At 40.9% G+C, this 14,163-nt stretch overlaps 1 non-coding gene across 1 annotated transcript; it reads right to left on the bottom strand.

Annotated features, from left to right (window-relative positions):
- Nucleotides 1-13,041: 13,041 nt before the first annotated feature.
- Nucleotides 13,042-13,145, bottom strand: LOC127485056 (U6 spliceosomal RNA). Its single transcript, XR_007912259.1, has one exon. It is a non-coding gene; the product is annotated as a U6 spliceosomal RNA (small nuclear RNA).
- Between the last annotated feature and the right edge of the window lie 1,018 nt (nt 13,146-14,163).

Below are 14,163 nucleotides of genomic sequence, written 5' to 3'. Positions count from 1 at the left end.
GGCACTCATATGGGATACCAGCACTGCAGGTGGCAGCTTTACCTGCTATGTCACAGTGCCTGCCCTGGAATTTAGTTCTTTATAGTAATTTCTGATGATTCTTTATTATTTCTATGGTGCCTGTTTCATTTCCTTTTTCATTTCTAATTTTGTTGATTTGGGTCTTTTTTTGGTTAGCTGGGCCAATGGTGTGTCAATTTTATTTTTTTTATAAAACAGCTCTTTATTTGCTGACCTTTTTTTTGTTTTGTTTTATTCCCTAATTTCTAGCTTCATTCATTTGTGGTCTGGGAAGATGAATTGTATGATTTCAAATTTTTGAATTTGCAGAGACTTGATTTATTGCCAAGCATGTTGTCAATGCTAGAGAAAGTTCCATACACCATTGAGAAGAATGTATATTTTGCAACTGTAGGATGGAAAGTTCTATATATATATATCAGGTCCATTTGGTCTATAGTGTTGATTAACTCTGCGTTTCCCTGCTGATTTTCTGTCTGCTTGATCTGTCCGGTGCTGCAAGTGGGGTGTTGAAGTCCCCCCATAACTTTTGCATTTGAGTCTCTCTCTCCCTTTAGATCCCTTAACATTTATTTAAAATAGCTTGGTGCCCTGCAGTTAGGTGCATATATGGTTATAATAGTTACATCTCATTGAATTGATCCCTTAATCAGTACATAATGCTCTTCTTGGTCTCTTTTAACACTATTTGTGCTTAAGTCTATTTTGTCTGATATTAGCTTGGCTACATCAGCTTTTTTTTGGTTTCTGTTTCCATGGAATATCTTTTTCTATCCTTTCAGTTTGCACACATCTTTGGTGAGATTTGTTTCTTGTAGGCAGAAAATAGATGGGACTTGTTTTTTAATCCATTGAGTCAGTGTGTGTCTTTTAACTGGACAGTTGAGGCCATTTGCATTCAAGGTGACTATTGCTAAGTAATGACTGCAATTTTTCCTTTATTATTGCTATTCTTTTACTTTGGATTTCCTTTGTACTTTTTCTTGGAGATTATCTTCCTTTACATTCTTTCATAGTTATGACCATGTTTCTGTAATTCTGTGTGCAGCACATCCTTATGCATCTGCCATTTGAATGGCCCACAGCCTGCATGTGGTCACGCCATTCTTGATTACCATTGTTCCTCATTCCTAGCCCCATTTGAGTAAGCACTCCTGTGGTCTCCTGGTTAGTCATTGATGGGTAAGATCCTCTGGGGGACAACCTTTGACAGGCACAGCTGCAAGAGGAAACCACATGGAAATGGGGTCAACAATGGTATGGCCAATGATCATGCCTCCCATTGCTCAAAAATAAATGAAAAGGGGGGAAATGTGGTGGAATGAGAAGGCCATGCCAAGTTGGCCACTGGCAAGCGAGCTCTAATATGCTGAGCAAAAAAGGGATTTTTCCGTGACCAAAGCAACTGCTGGGCTATATGCAATAGGGATGCAATTGGGCTAGAAGGTTTAATCGGCCCTGCGGTTTCCAATATCTTTAATGCGTTCACCACATAAGGAATCTGACAACAAATTAAAGGCAAAAGAGCACTGCTTAAGGACCTCAATAACTATTTTTAACTCCACAACTTGAGGTGAGCCTGGCTGACACTGATGAAATACCGGGTCATTACCCTCTACCATATAAACCCCACAGCCTGTTTTTGACCCATCCGTAAATATATTTGGAGCACCTAGTAATGGCTCAGCGGCTGTAATTTTTGGAAATACTACCGGATGTTCTTTAAAAAATTGTAACAATGGACTTTTTGGTAAATGATTGTCTATAAAGCCTGGGAACCCACAGCGAAACACTGCCCAATCATCTAAAAGAGCACATAGGACGTTGACTTGTTTGGCATCATAAGGAACAATCACTTCACATGGCAATTTTCCAAGATATTGTAAACATTGTTGCAAACCTTCCAGTGCTAGCTTTGCCACCGCTGCCGGATAATACTCAATAGACTTGGCTGGAGAGCTCCTTGGATGTATCCACAAAAGTGGACCTTCCTGCCATACTAGCCCTGTAGGTTGGTTAAGCGTTGGGAGAATGCATAATGACAATGGCAGATTTTCATTCATTCTGCATAAGAATGCCTCCTGTAATTTCTTTTCTACCTTCTCTAGGGCCTCCCTGGCCTCCAGAGTTAAGCACCGCGGTGAGTCCAACGCCGAATCACCGCGCAAAATGACATAAAGTGGCTTAAGTTCATAATTGGGAAGATTCAAATAACCCCTAACCCAATTTATATCTCCTAATAATCTCTGAAAATCATTTAAAGTCTTTAAACTATCTTTGCGCAATTCCACCTTTTGAGGAACAATTTGAGTACTAGTTATGCTGGATCCCAGATAAGTTGCAGTGCTTCCTTTTTGAACCTTTTCAGGGGCAATAAATAACTTCTTACTTTCTAACAACTGAATCAAATATGCAAAGCCATCATCTAATACGAATTCATCTTTTGCTGCTAAGAGGATGTCATCCATGTAATGGATGCATTTTAAGGAAGAAAATCTCTTACGTAAAGGCCCAATCGCTTGACCCACGAATAGCTGACACATTGTGGGGCTGTTAGCCATGCCCTGTGGAAGCACAACCCATTCATACCTCTGGTCAGGCTGCTCATGATTGCACGCCGGCAAGGTAAAGGCAAACCTTTCACAATCCTTTGTATGTAGGGGTATGGAGAAGAAACAGTCTTTAATATCTATTATTATTATGGGCCATCCCTGTGGAAGTGTAGATAGAAGAGGCAGCCCACGTTGCACAGGCCCCATGACCTGCATCTGCATACTAATAGCTCTCAAGTCATGTAGCAACCGCCACTTCCCTGATTTCTTTTTTATTACAAAAATAGGAGTATTCCAAGGCGATAGAGGGTCTAATGTGTCCTAAATTCAATTGTTCTTGAACCAATTGCTGCGCTGCGACCAATTTGTCTGAGGACAGAGGCCACTGAGGAACCCACACTGGGTCCTCGTGCTTCCAAGTAATGGGAATACCTTCCTCAGCGGCCCCTATGAAAAACCCAGCCCTTGGCGAGGAGGCCTCTGCACTACTTCAGTGGGCTCATTTCTTCCTTGTAAGAATTTTCCTATTCCATAATTCGGATGGTGTCCCATATCCTTCATCAATTTTTGAGAAACACGGGAGTATTCATTACTTAATTTATAGTTCATGTCTTTCAAAAGGTCTCGGCCCCATAAAGAGATAGGTAAATCCAAAACATAAGGTTGCACCGTGCCTGAATGTCCCTCTGCATCCTCCCAGCGCAGCATTACTGCGCTCATCTCAGGAGTTTCTGAATATCCCAGTCCCCGAAGGGATTGTGAGGATGCCTGCTTAGGCCACTTTGGAGGCCAATCCTTGGAGGCGATGATACTACGGTCTGCACCTGTGTCTAGTAGGCCAAGAATGTCCTTTCCATTTATTTTTATTTTTAAGGTTGGTCTCTGGTCTAGTTCTAAAGACAAGAAGGTACAATCTACGCCTGTGGATCCAAAGCCTTCACTTCCTCGTTGTTTCTTTGATGCACTGAACTGCAAATGCTTGCTAGGAAGGATTACAAATTGTGCAATCCTATCTCCTGGATTAATAGCTGTTATACCTCTAGGGGACTCAACCATGATTTTCACCATGCCAGTATAATCCGAATCTATGACTCCTGGATGAATTATGAGACCTTTCAAGGTAGAGGATGAACGTCCCAACAACAATCCCACTGTCCCTTCCTCTAGGGGTCCCTGAAAGTCTGACTCAATGGCTTGCACTCCCATTTTTGGTGTCAGTATGAGTCTGGCGGTGGCACAGAGGTCCAGGCCTGCGGAGCCTGCAGTGGCTCTCCGTGGTCTCTGGGATGTCTGAAGCTGGGCCACTGACTTTGCCTCCCCTGCTGCTGGTCCTGATGGGGGCCCTGATGCTGACTCTCAAATGCCCCATATATTTGTGGGCCCTGGGGACGAGGGCCCCGCTGCCCGTTTTTTGGACGCGCCCCACCATTGCCAGAAGCAAGGACGTTGCCGTCAATGTCCTTTACCGAGCGGCATTCGTTGGCCCAGTGCTTTCCCTTCCTGCATTTTGGACAAATTCCTGGTCCTTCCTGTCTTTGTTCTTTGCCTCTTCCCCTTTGTGGACATTGCCGCTTCATATGTCCCATTTTTCCACAGCTGAAACATGCTCCAGTGTTCCCTGATCCCCTATTGCCCTTCGTGATTTGAAGGACTGCTGCAGCGAGGCCAGCGTTGGATAGCGGCCCTCCTATTTCCCTGCATTGTTTTATCCATACCTGAAGCCCTTTGCTCTTCCATGGTGTTATAGCGGCTCTGCATTCCTTAGTGCACTGCTCAAAAACCAACTGTCCTATCAGCGGCATGGCGCGATCTGGATCTCCAAAAATCCTACCCGCAGCTTCCGCCATGTGCGCTACAAAGTCTGAAAACGGCTCGGTGGGTCCCTGTGTAATCTTTGTCAAATTCCCACCTACCTCTCCTCTGTTGGGTATAGACTTCCAAGCCTTGATGGCTATATTGTTAACTTGTTCATACACTGCATGTGGGTAACCTGTCTGCTGGTTAGCGAATCTCCCTATGCCTAGCAGCATATCTCTGTCCCAATGCGGATTCCCTGCCGCTGCATTTTCTGCCGCTTGTTCATTGGCAAAGTCAATCAGGAAAGCTCTGAAGTCTAAGTATTGTCCTGGTGACAATGCAGCACGAGCCAACCCGCTCCAGTCATTTGGAGTCATGCAGTATCTTTGAAGATTTTCTACTTGAGCCAGCGTGAAAGAGCCGCTGATGCCATAGGCTCTTACTGACTCCGCTACTGATTTGGTTATCTTTATGTCGAGGGGTTCCTCGTACCTCTGCCCTTGCGGATCTTGGAAGACAGGATAGGCACTTAACAACTCCACACCAACCTGTTTCCAGACTCCCGGAGAGAAAGTCCGCCCTCTTCCTTGCGCAGATAGAGGCTCATACTGAGGAGGAGAGGCTTCAGGCTCCTCCCCTAAGTTCCTCTGGAAAGTACCATGCTTAAGTTCCTTTTTTCCTTTTAGTTGCAACTTCCTCATTTGCCGATTTAATTCCCGTACTTGCTTTATATCAGACTCTTTGTTATCGCCACACTCTTCAGACTCACTGCTGCTTTCTGAGCTACTTTCTGCACTAGAACTACTTACTAAGGAGGGGCTGCGCAACTCGGAAAGATCGGGGTACAGTTTTTTCCTAGTTCTTTTCCGACTCTCCTTCAAAGTTTTCCCTTTTTCACTGGCAGCTCTCTTGGAGCGCTCTTCCTGAAGCTCCTCCAAGGCAGCTTGACCGCTCAGAATAGCTTCACTACACTGCTCATCCTCGAGGCATGCTCGCACTAACTTCCATATTGGTCTCACTCCCCCTTCAAGATTACCCTGTTCAAATGCAAAATCCAAATCCCTGCCTAGTTTGTCCCATGAAGGGATAGTAAGGCTTCCCGAAACCCCATACCAGGGTGCAGTGGTATCGCAGTTACGTAAAAACCTATGCAACGTACTAGGCTTAAGTTTCAAACCGTTTTCTCGAAGCAGCGCATTCAGCGCCAGAAAAATTTGATGGGACTGTGAATTACCCATCGTCAAAAATTGCGCTCTTTCCCTGGCCACGGGTCAGAGCTCCTTCTGCTTTTGTCGCAGAACTTCCTCTGCTTTAATCGCAGAACTACCCTCCCGCTATTGTCGCAGGACTGCCCGCTCTTATTGCGGATCCCCACCTTATTTTCCTGGGGGAATTACCAGTGCTGCCCTGACTGCAGGAAGTTCTGAGTTTGCGTTCGAGATGTTCCCCGTACGGGCCACCAGTTGTCGCGTCCCTCGACCAGCAAGGAAGACACGACCCGAACTCTTCCAGCAGTTTATTCAGGGACCTTTTACAAACTTCTTCTTCTGCCTCCTTTCCTCTCCCCTCCCTCTTACATCCATCAGCGCACCAATCAAAAGCAGCCAAGTGGCAAGCATTGATTGGTACAGCAATGCGGAAGCCAGAAGGGAGCTCAGCCATCTCCTTATTAGGAGTTGTTTGTTTCTTGCCAGTCCTTCCGGGAGAAAGGAGCCGGCGCCATCTTTAGGGCGCAGTGCAATGGCTCCCCACAAGTGACTACCAGGAGGTGTGTGGTGGGTGTGCTAGAGGGCTCTGGTCAGTGCTCTAGGTTGGGGTTATTTCCAGGGTAACACCCAAGTTGGGCGTGGTAGATCTCAATACTCAGTTACATCTTACACCTTTTCCTGTAGACACCCAGACTCCAAGGTCTCAGCACACAAGGGTCCCACAGTCACCAAGTCCCGAGGGTGCTGCTGGCATGGGCACCCCTCATCCCAGCCAAGCTCTGAGTCGCTGGGGACTCTGGGCTGTCTCCTCTGCTGGAGCCTCTGGGAGGCAAGTTCACATTAGAGCCACTGGCTGAATGCCTGCCCACAGCTGCTGCCAGCACTGTGTTCAGGTGCCCCATCTCAGTGAGCTGTTAAGTGCATGCCTGAAGGCTTCTGTTGTTGCCCTTTTGCAAAATGGCACCTGCCCTCTCTCTGCAAGATTGCAAATTCTGTTTTGGAGAGTTTGTTTTGAATCAAAGTCCCCCTTCACTTCCACTGGGACCACAGGCAACTGTCAGCAACTTCCAGCCCCTAGAGCTCCAGTCCCGACCCATGCCACCCTCTCTCTCTGGCTCTATCTGCATGGATTGTGCAGACCAGGTTTCCCTCCTTCTCTAAAATGCTGGTGGCTCCAGCTCTCCACTGCTGCAGCTGCACAGGCTGCATGTGTCAGCACTCACCACGCAGGTTCACTGTTTCACCTCCTCCCAGGAGGCTTACCAGGCTGTTTTCTCTCCAGTTCTCCAAGGAGAGTACCTCCTACGCTTTTCTCATTTTTTAATCCCAACACTGTGAATCATGCTGCTCCCTAATCCACCATCTTTGATATCTCAGAAAAATGTCATCTTATACCTGTCCTCTATCTTACATTTCCATCTCTGATGATCAAGGTAAACTAATGTGCATATTTAAGTTCTTTCTGTTCAATTTATTTGATAATACCCTGTAACACCTAAATATGTAGTTTGTACGTGTTAACAATGTAACATAAACTTAAAATGTTGGCAATTCTATTATAAGATTTGAAAATACAAACTTGATCCAATGCCATAGTAACTGAAAGCTTTTGCAGCTTTCCAACAATAAGAGTCTGAAGAAAATCACCCATCTAATCACACTTAGTAGGCTGGTGCTTGCTAGTGAAAAAGCTCTGGACCAAGAGTGTGAAGATGTTGGTTTATTCCTGAATCTATTAATAACTCAATGTAAGAGTTTTAACTTACTATTATTTGTTTCATTGTCTTTCTTGACCTTTTAATGGTGATTTTTAAAAATAACTTTCCTTTTTTATATTGAAAGGCGGAGGTCTCCAATCTATGTGTTTCCCAAATGGAAACCTGAGACAGGACACAGCCAGCTCCCAGGAGCAAACATCACCCCCAGGTTACAGCTAGTAGGGAAAGAGAAACCTCAGTAATTCACTCTCAGATAACTGAATTCACCCAAAATTTAGATGAACTCCTAAGCATATCGTGGCCCAGGGATTCCAGTAAGAAGTGTAGCTTGCTATCACCATGACCAGGCCTAGCAGACCTTAAGCTGAGGACCCAGAGAAAATCAAATAATCTTTTCACCATCAAGCCTATATCAATACATCCCTGTGATCTTAATACTCTAAGTTTCTCATAATTATTGTAACTGCATAAAAAATGATTTCACTCCCTTAGACTGCGTTTCTGTAAAGAGCACCTAAATATCTGAACATGGAGTTGGAGTCAGCAAAAAGTGGAGACTGGAGGAAGTTTGTAGAGGCTGAGAGGGAAAATCTCATATACACAGATTCAGGAACACAGTAATACTTCCCTGCCTACACTCATTCCTGCCTATGCTCCCACCCCTCCTTATCTTTCTTCCTCTTAAACTCTATCATTCCCTCTCTTAATTTTTACAGTGATCTACTTTTAGTTTACTTTGCACTGCTAAGATTAACCTTATATAAGTAAAGAGTTCAACAAGTAGAAAGAATAAAAAAACACTTTTCAACAGGGACAAGGACTGTTATCAATCATAGAAGTTCAAAATGTGAATATCACTCTTGGATACTATGTTTTTGGTACTCTACTAATTACCACAGATCAGGGAAAATATAGGGTATTTGTCTTATTGAGACTGGCTTATTTCACCAAGTACAATAGTTTCAGGTTGCATCTGTTTTGTTGCAAATGACAGGATTGTATTTGTTTTATGGCTGAATAGTGTTCCATAGTGTATATATACCTATATAAACCTTAATATCTTTATCCAATCAGTTGATGGACATCTGGGTTGATTCCATATCTTAGCTATTGTGAATTGAGCTGCAGTAACCACGGGGGGTACAGATAACTCTGTCATATGCTGATTTCATTTGCCTTTGACTACTGGTCAATTCCCAGAGTTAGATTACTGGGTCATATGGTATATCTATTTTCTGACTTCTGAAGTATCTCCATACTGTCTTCCACAATGGCTGTACTAGTTCACATTCCTACAACAGTGGATTAGGGTACCTTTTCCCCACATCTATTTATTGTTTGTTGATTTCTATATGAGAACCATACTAAATGGGGTGAGGTAAAACCTCATAGTTTTGATTTGAACTTCCTGATGCATAGTGGTCCTGAATGTTTTTACATGTGTCTGATTTCCCTCTTCTGAAAAATTACTATTCAAGTCCTTTGCCCTTTTCTTAACAGGACTTCTGTTTTGTTGATTTTCTTGAGCTCCTAATAGATTCTGGATATTAATCCTTCATCAGTTTCATAGCCTGCAAGTATTTTTTCCCATCCTTTTCACTTTACTAAATGTTTCCTTTGCAGTGCAGGAGCTTCTCAGCTTGATATAATACTGCTTATCAATTTTGGCTTTTTTTCAGCTTTTATTTAAAAATATAAATTTCCAAAGTACAACTTCTGAATTATAGCTCTTTCCCCCTATAACCTTCCCCACCTGCAATCATCCCATCTCCCACTCCCTCTCCCACCCATTCTTCATCAAGATTCATTTTCAGTTATCTTTATATACAGAAGATCAAGTTAGTATATGCTAATTAGATTTCAACAGACTGCACCCACACAACTGCACAAGATATAGAGCACTGTTTGAGTAGTAGTTTTACCGTTAATTCGCATAGTACAGCACATTAAGGACAGAGATCCTACATGGGGAGTAAGTGCACAGTGACTCCTGTTGTTGATTTAACAATTGACACTCTTATTTATGACTTCAGTAATCACCCGAGGCTCTTGTCATGAGCTGCCAAGGCTATGGAAACCTCTTGAGTTCACCTACTCCAATCTTATTTAGACAAGGTCATAGTCAAAGTGGAAGTTCTCTCCTCTCTTCAGAAGAAGGTACCTCCTCCTTTGATGGCCTGTTCTTTCCCCTGGGATCTCACTCACAGATATCTTTTATGTAAGTCATTTTTTTTGCCACAGTGTCTTGGCTTTCATGCCTGCAAAACTCTCATGGGCTTTTCAACCAGATCTGAATGCTTTAAGGGCCGATTCTGAGGCCAGAGTGCTATTTAGAAGTTTAGAAGTGCTGTTTAGAAGTGTATGAAGTTTGTTATTCTATGAGTCTGCTGTGTATCCCACTTCCCATGTAGGATCATTCTCTACTTTTTAATTCTATCAATTATTATTTGCAGACACTGGTCTTATTTAATCCCTTTGACACTTAATATCTTTTTGATCAATTATGAACTTAAACTGATCACTTTGACTAGTGAGATGGCATTGGTACATGCCACCTTGATGGGACTGAATTGGAATCCCTAGGCATGTTTCTAGCTCTACCATTAGGTGTAAGTCCAAGTGAGCATGTGCTAAACTGTACATCTCTCTATCTTATTCCCACTCTTATATTTAACAGGGATCACTTTTCAGTTAATTTTAAATGACTAAGAATAATTGTGTATTAATTAGAGTTCAACCAATGGTATTAAGTAGAACAAAAAAAAATACTAAAAGGAATGAAATAGTAAGTTGTTCCTGACAGTTAGGACAAGGGTTGATCTGGTCATTGTTTCTCATAGTGTCCATTTCACTTCAACAGGTTTCCTTTTTGGTGCTCAGTTAGTTGTCTGATCAGGGTGAACATATGATATTTGTCCCTTTGGGACTGGCTTATTTCACTTAGCATGATGTTTTTCAGATTCCTCCATTTTGTTGCAAATGACCAGATTTTTTTTTACTGCTGTATAGTATTCTATAGAGTGCATATCCCATAATTTCTTTACCCAGTCTACTCTTGATGGGCATTTAGGTTGATTCTATGTCTTAGCTATTGTGAATTGAGCTGCAATAAACATTGAGGTGCAGACAGCTCTTTTATTTGCCAATTTAGTTTCCTTTGGGTAAATTCGAAGGAGTGGGATGGCTGGGTTGTATGGTAGTGCTTTATTCAGGTTTCTGAGGACTCTCCAAACTGTCTTCCATAGTGGCTTTACCAGTTTGCATTCCCACCAACAGTGAACTAGTGTCCCTTTTGGCTTTAATTGCATGTGCTTCTGGGGCACTTTTCCAAGAAGTCTTTGCCTGTGCCAATATCTTGTAGAGTTTCCCCAATATTCTTCTCTAGTAATTTCATGGTATAAGGTCATAGATTTAGATCCTTGATCCATTTGAGTTTACTTTTGTGATGTAACGTAGGGGTCTAATTTCATACTTCTGCATGTGGAAACAGTTTTCCCAGCACCATTTGTTGAAGAGACTGTCCTTTCTCCAGGGATTAATTTTAGCACGGTTTTCAAATTCTAGGTTGTAGATGCATGGATTAATATCTGAAGTTTCTATTCTGTTCCATTGGTCTACATATCTATTTTTATGCCAGTATCAGGTGTGTGTGTGTGTGTGTGTGTGTGTGTGTTTTTAGTATAAACTGCCTTGAATTTGTCTCAATCTGTTATTATGAGTCTGGCTTTGTTTTTGTTGTATAAGATTGCTTTACTATTTGGGTCTCTTTTGTTTCCATGTGAATTTTAGTACCATTTTTTCTAGATGAGGAGACTATCATAGGCATTTAGATTGGGATCACATTGAATCAGTAAGTGGCTTTGTGAAGTATGGGGGTTTTTATTATATTAATTTTTCAATCCACTAACATGAAAAATTCTTATTTCTTTATTTAATGTTTTGTTATTTTCATCAGAGATCTCTCACCTCCTTGGTTAAATGTATTCTAGCACATTTAATTTTTTCTGTAGCTGTTGTGAATTGGATTGATCTTAGAAGTTCTTTCTCAGCCATTGCATTTGTGTATACAAAAGCTATTGATTGCTGTGTTACGTTTATTTCCCACAATGTTACCAAATACTTTGTAATTTATATTTATTTAAAAAATAAAGTGTAACTTTTGCATTGTTTTTCCCCCCCAACCTCCCTCCCACCCACAGCCATCCCATCTCCTACTCCCTCTCCCATCCCACTCTTCATCACGTTTCATTTTCAATTATATTTATACACAGAAGATCAACTTAGTATATAAAAGCAAAGATTTCAACAGACTGCACCCACACAACTGCACAAGATATAGAGTACTGTTCAATTAGTTTTACCATTAATTCTCATAGTACAACACATTAAGGACAGAGATCCTACATGGGGAGCAGGTGCACAGTGACTCCTGTTGTTGATTTAACAATTGACACTCTTGTTTATGCCATCAGTAATCACCCGAGGCTCTTGTCATGAGTTTCCAAGGCTACAGAAGCCTCTTGAGTTCACCAACTCTGAACTTATTTAGCCAAGGCCATATCACAGTGGAGGTTCCTTCCTCCCTTCCAAGAAAGGTGCCTCCTTTGATGGCCCATTTTTCTGCTAGGATCTCATTCACCGAGATCTTTCACTCAGGTCGTTTTTGCCACTGTGTCGTGGCTTTCCATGCCTGCGAGACTCTCTTGGGCCTTTTAGCCAGATCTGAATGCCCCAAGGGTTGATTCTGAGGCCAGAGTGCTGTTTGGGGATTTGCCATTCTATGAATTTGTTGCGTATCCTGCTTCTCCCGCAGGATCATTCTCTCCCTTTTAATTCTATCCTTCATTATTTGCAGACACTGGTCTTATTTGTGAAATCACTTCAATACTTAACCTATTTTTTTGATCAATTATGTACTTAAACTGATCACTTAAGTAAGATGGTATTGGTACATGCCAACTTGATGGGATTGAATTGGAATCCCCTGGCACATTTCTAGCTCTGCCACTGGAGGTAAGTCTGAGTGAGCATGTGCCGAACTGTACATCTCCTTGCTCTCTCATTCCCACTCTTAACAGGGATCACTTTTCAGTTAATTTTAAATACCTAAGAATAATTGTGTATTAGAGTTCAACCAATGGTATTAAGTAGAACAAAAACCAAAAAATACTAAAAGGAATAAAATAGTAAGTTCTTCAACAATCAAGACAAGGGCTTATCTGGTCATTGTTTCTCCTAGTGTCCTTCGACAGGTTTCCTTTTAGGTGCTTGGTTAGCTGTCATCTGTCATGGAGAACATATGATATTTGTCCCTTTTGGACTGGTTTATTTCACTCAGCATGATGTTTTTCAGATTCCTCCATTTTGTTGCAAATGATAGGATTTCTTTTTTACTGCTGTATTCTTTTTTTCCTTTTCATATATTTTATTTTATTTAAGGTAAACAAATTATGTGTCTTTCATATATACAGATTTAGGAACATAGTGATTCTTCCCACCCACCCTCTCACCCTTCCTCCTTCTTCCTCTCTTATTCTCTGTTAAATTTTACGATGATCTACTTTCAGTTTACTTTATACTCATAGGATTAACCTTTCACTAAGTAAAGGGAGCAACAAATAGTAAGAAGAAAATAATACTGTTCCTCAACAGCAGAGAAGAGGGTTGTAAACAAACATTGAATCGCAAAATGTCAGTTTCACATCTAATATTATACATTTTTGCTACCCTATTAGTTATCACAGGAAAAATATGAAATGCTTCATGAACTTGTTTGTCATCCTTGCTTTAAGGGCCATGCTAATCTTCTCTGTCATTTCAATTTTAGTACATGTGCTGCCATAGCAGCAGCAGAATTGACAACTAAATCTTCATGAACACTGCATTTGTCCATTTATTCACCAATTATGTTGCAGCATTTTTAAAGTTACAGATGCACAGAAAATGCACATAATTTGGTACATTTATTTCTAAGTTTTTAAACTTAATGTTTAGCATTGTTGATGTTGTTTTTAATTTATATTATAGCCAAAGGCTTAATGCTGCAATAAACAAAGAGTCCAACAAAGAAAATGTTAAGACCATAATTCATCAGGAAAACAGGCAAGTGCTAGAATAATGCTCAAGTGAAAAGATGTTAAACTTCACTCATAATTTTTAAAAGTCACAAAATTGTTAAATTCACAGAATTCCTACCAATTCATTTGACAAAGATTTTCAGTATGTTCTTAAAATGTTTTAATTTCTTAATTTCAATTTCCACTTATTTATTGCTAATATGAAAAATTTTGTAAACTGTGTCCAACAACTTTGCTGAATTCACTGAGTTTTGGGACTTTGGGTAGATTGTTTAGTATATTATATATTGGTGATTTTGTCATAAGCTAAGAAAGGTTTAGTTTTTTCATCCTACTATATATACAAGTATTTCATCTTCTGACCATATTGTACTTACAGTAAGGTAAGAAGTCTAGTGTTAATAAAAATTGTTTGGAAATTCTTGCCTTATTTCTACTGTCTCATTACAAGGATAATTTTACCTGTAGTTTTCACTGATGCTCTCAGACTAATCATAGTATACTGAGAGACTTTTATCATGAATGTGCATCAATATGCATCATATGCAATTTTCTTATCTTTGACATAATCATTTGTTTCCTTTTTTCTGTTAATGTGGTGACTTACACTGAATAATTGTCAATATTAGGGTAAACTTGTATTCCTATAATAGACTTCACAGTGATGAATATTAGCTTTTATATATAGTGCAAAAATTTTCTGATGCATTTTTTATTTATGCTCAAAGTATATTTGTAATTAGATCAAATTTACATGTTATAAAATTCCAAGTAGGGATTTGAGATTTTC

The sequence above is a fragment of the Oryctolagus cuniculus genome, chromosome 1, assembly GCF_964237555.1.
Source record: "Oryctolagus cuniculus chromosome 1, mOryCun1.1, whole genome shotgun sequence".
Lineage (NCBI taxonomy): Eukaryota > Metazoa > Chordata > Mammalia > Lagomorpha > Leporidae > Oryctolagus > Oryctolagus cuniculus.
The sequence above is the reverse complement of the archived record's forward strand: the minus strand, read 5'-3'. Positions and strand labels throughout refer to the sequence as shown.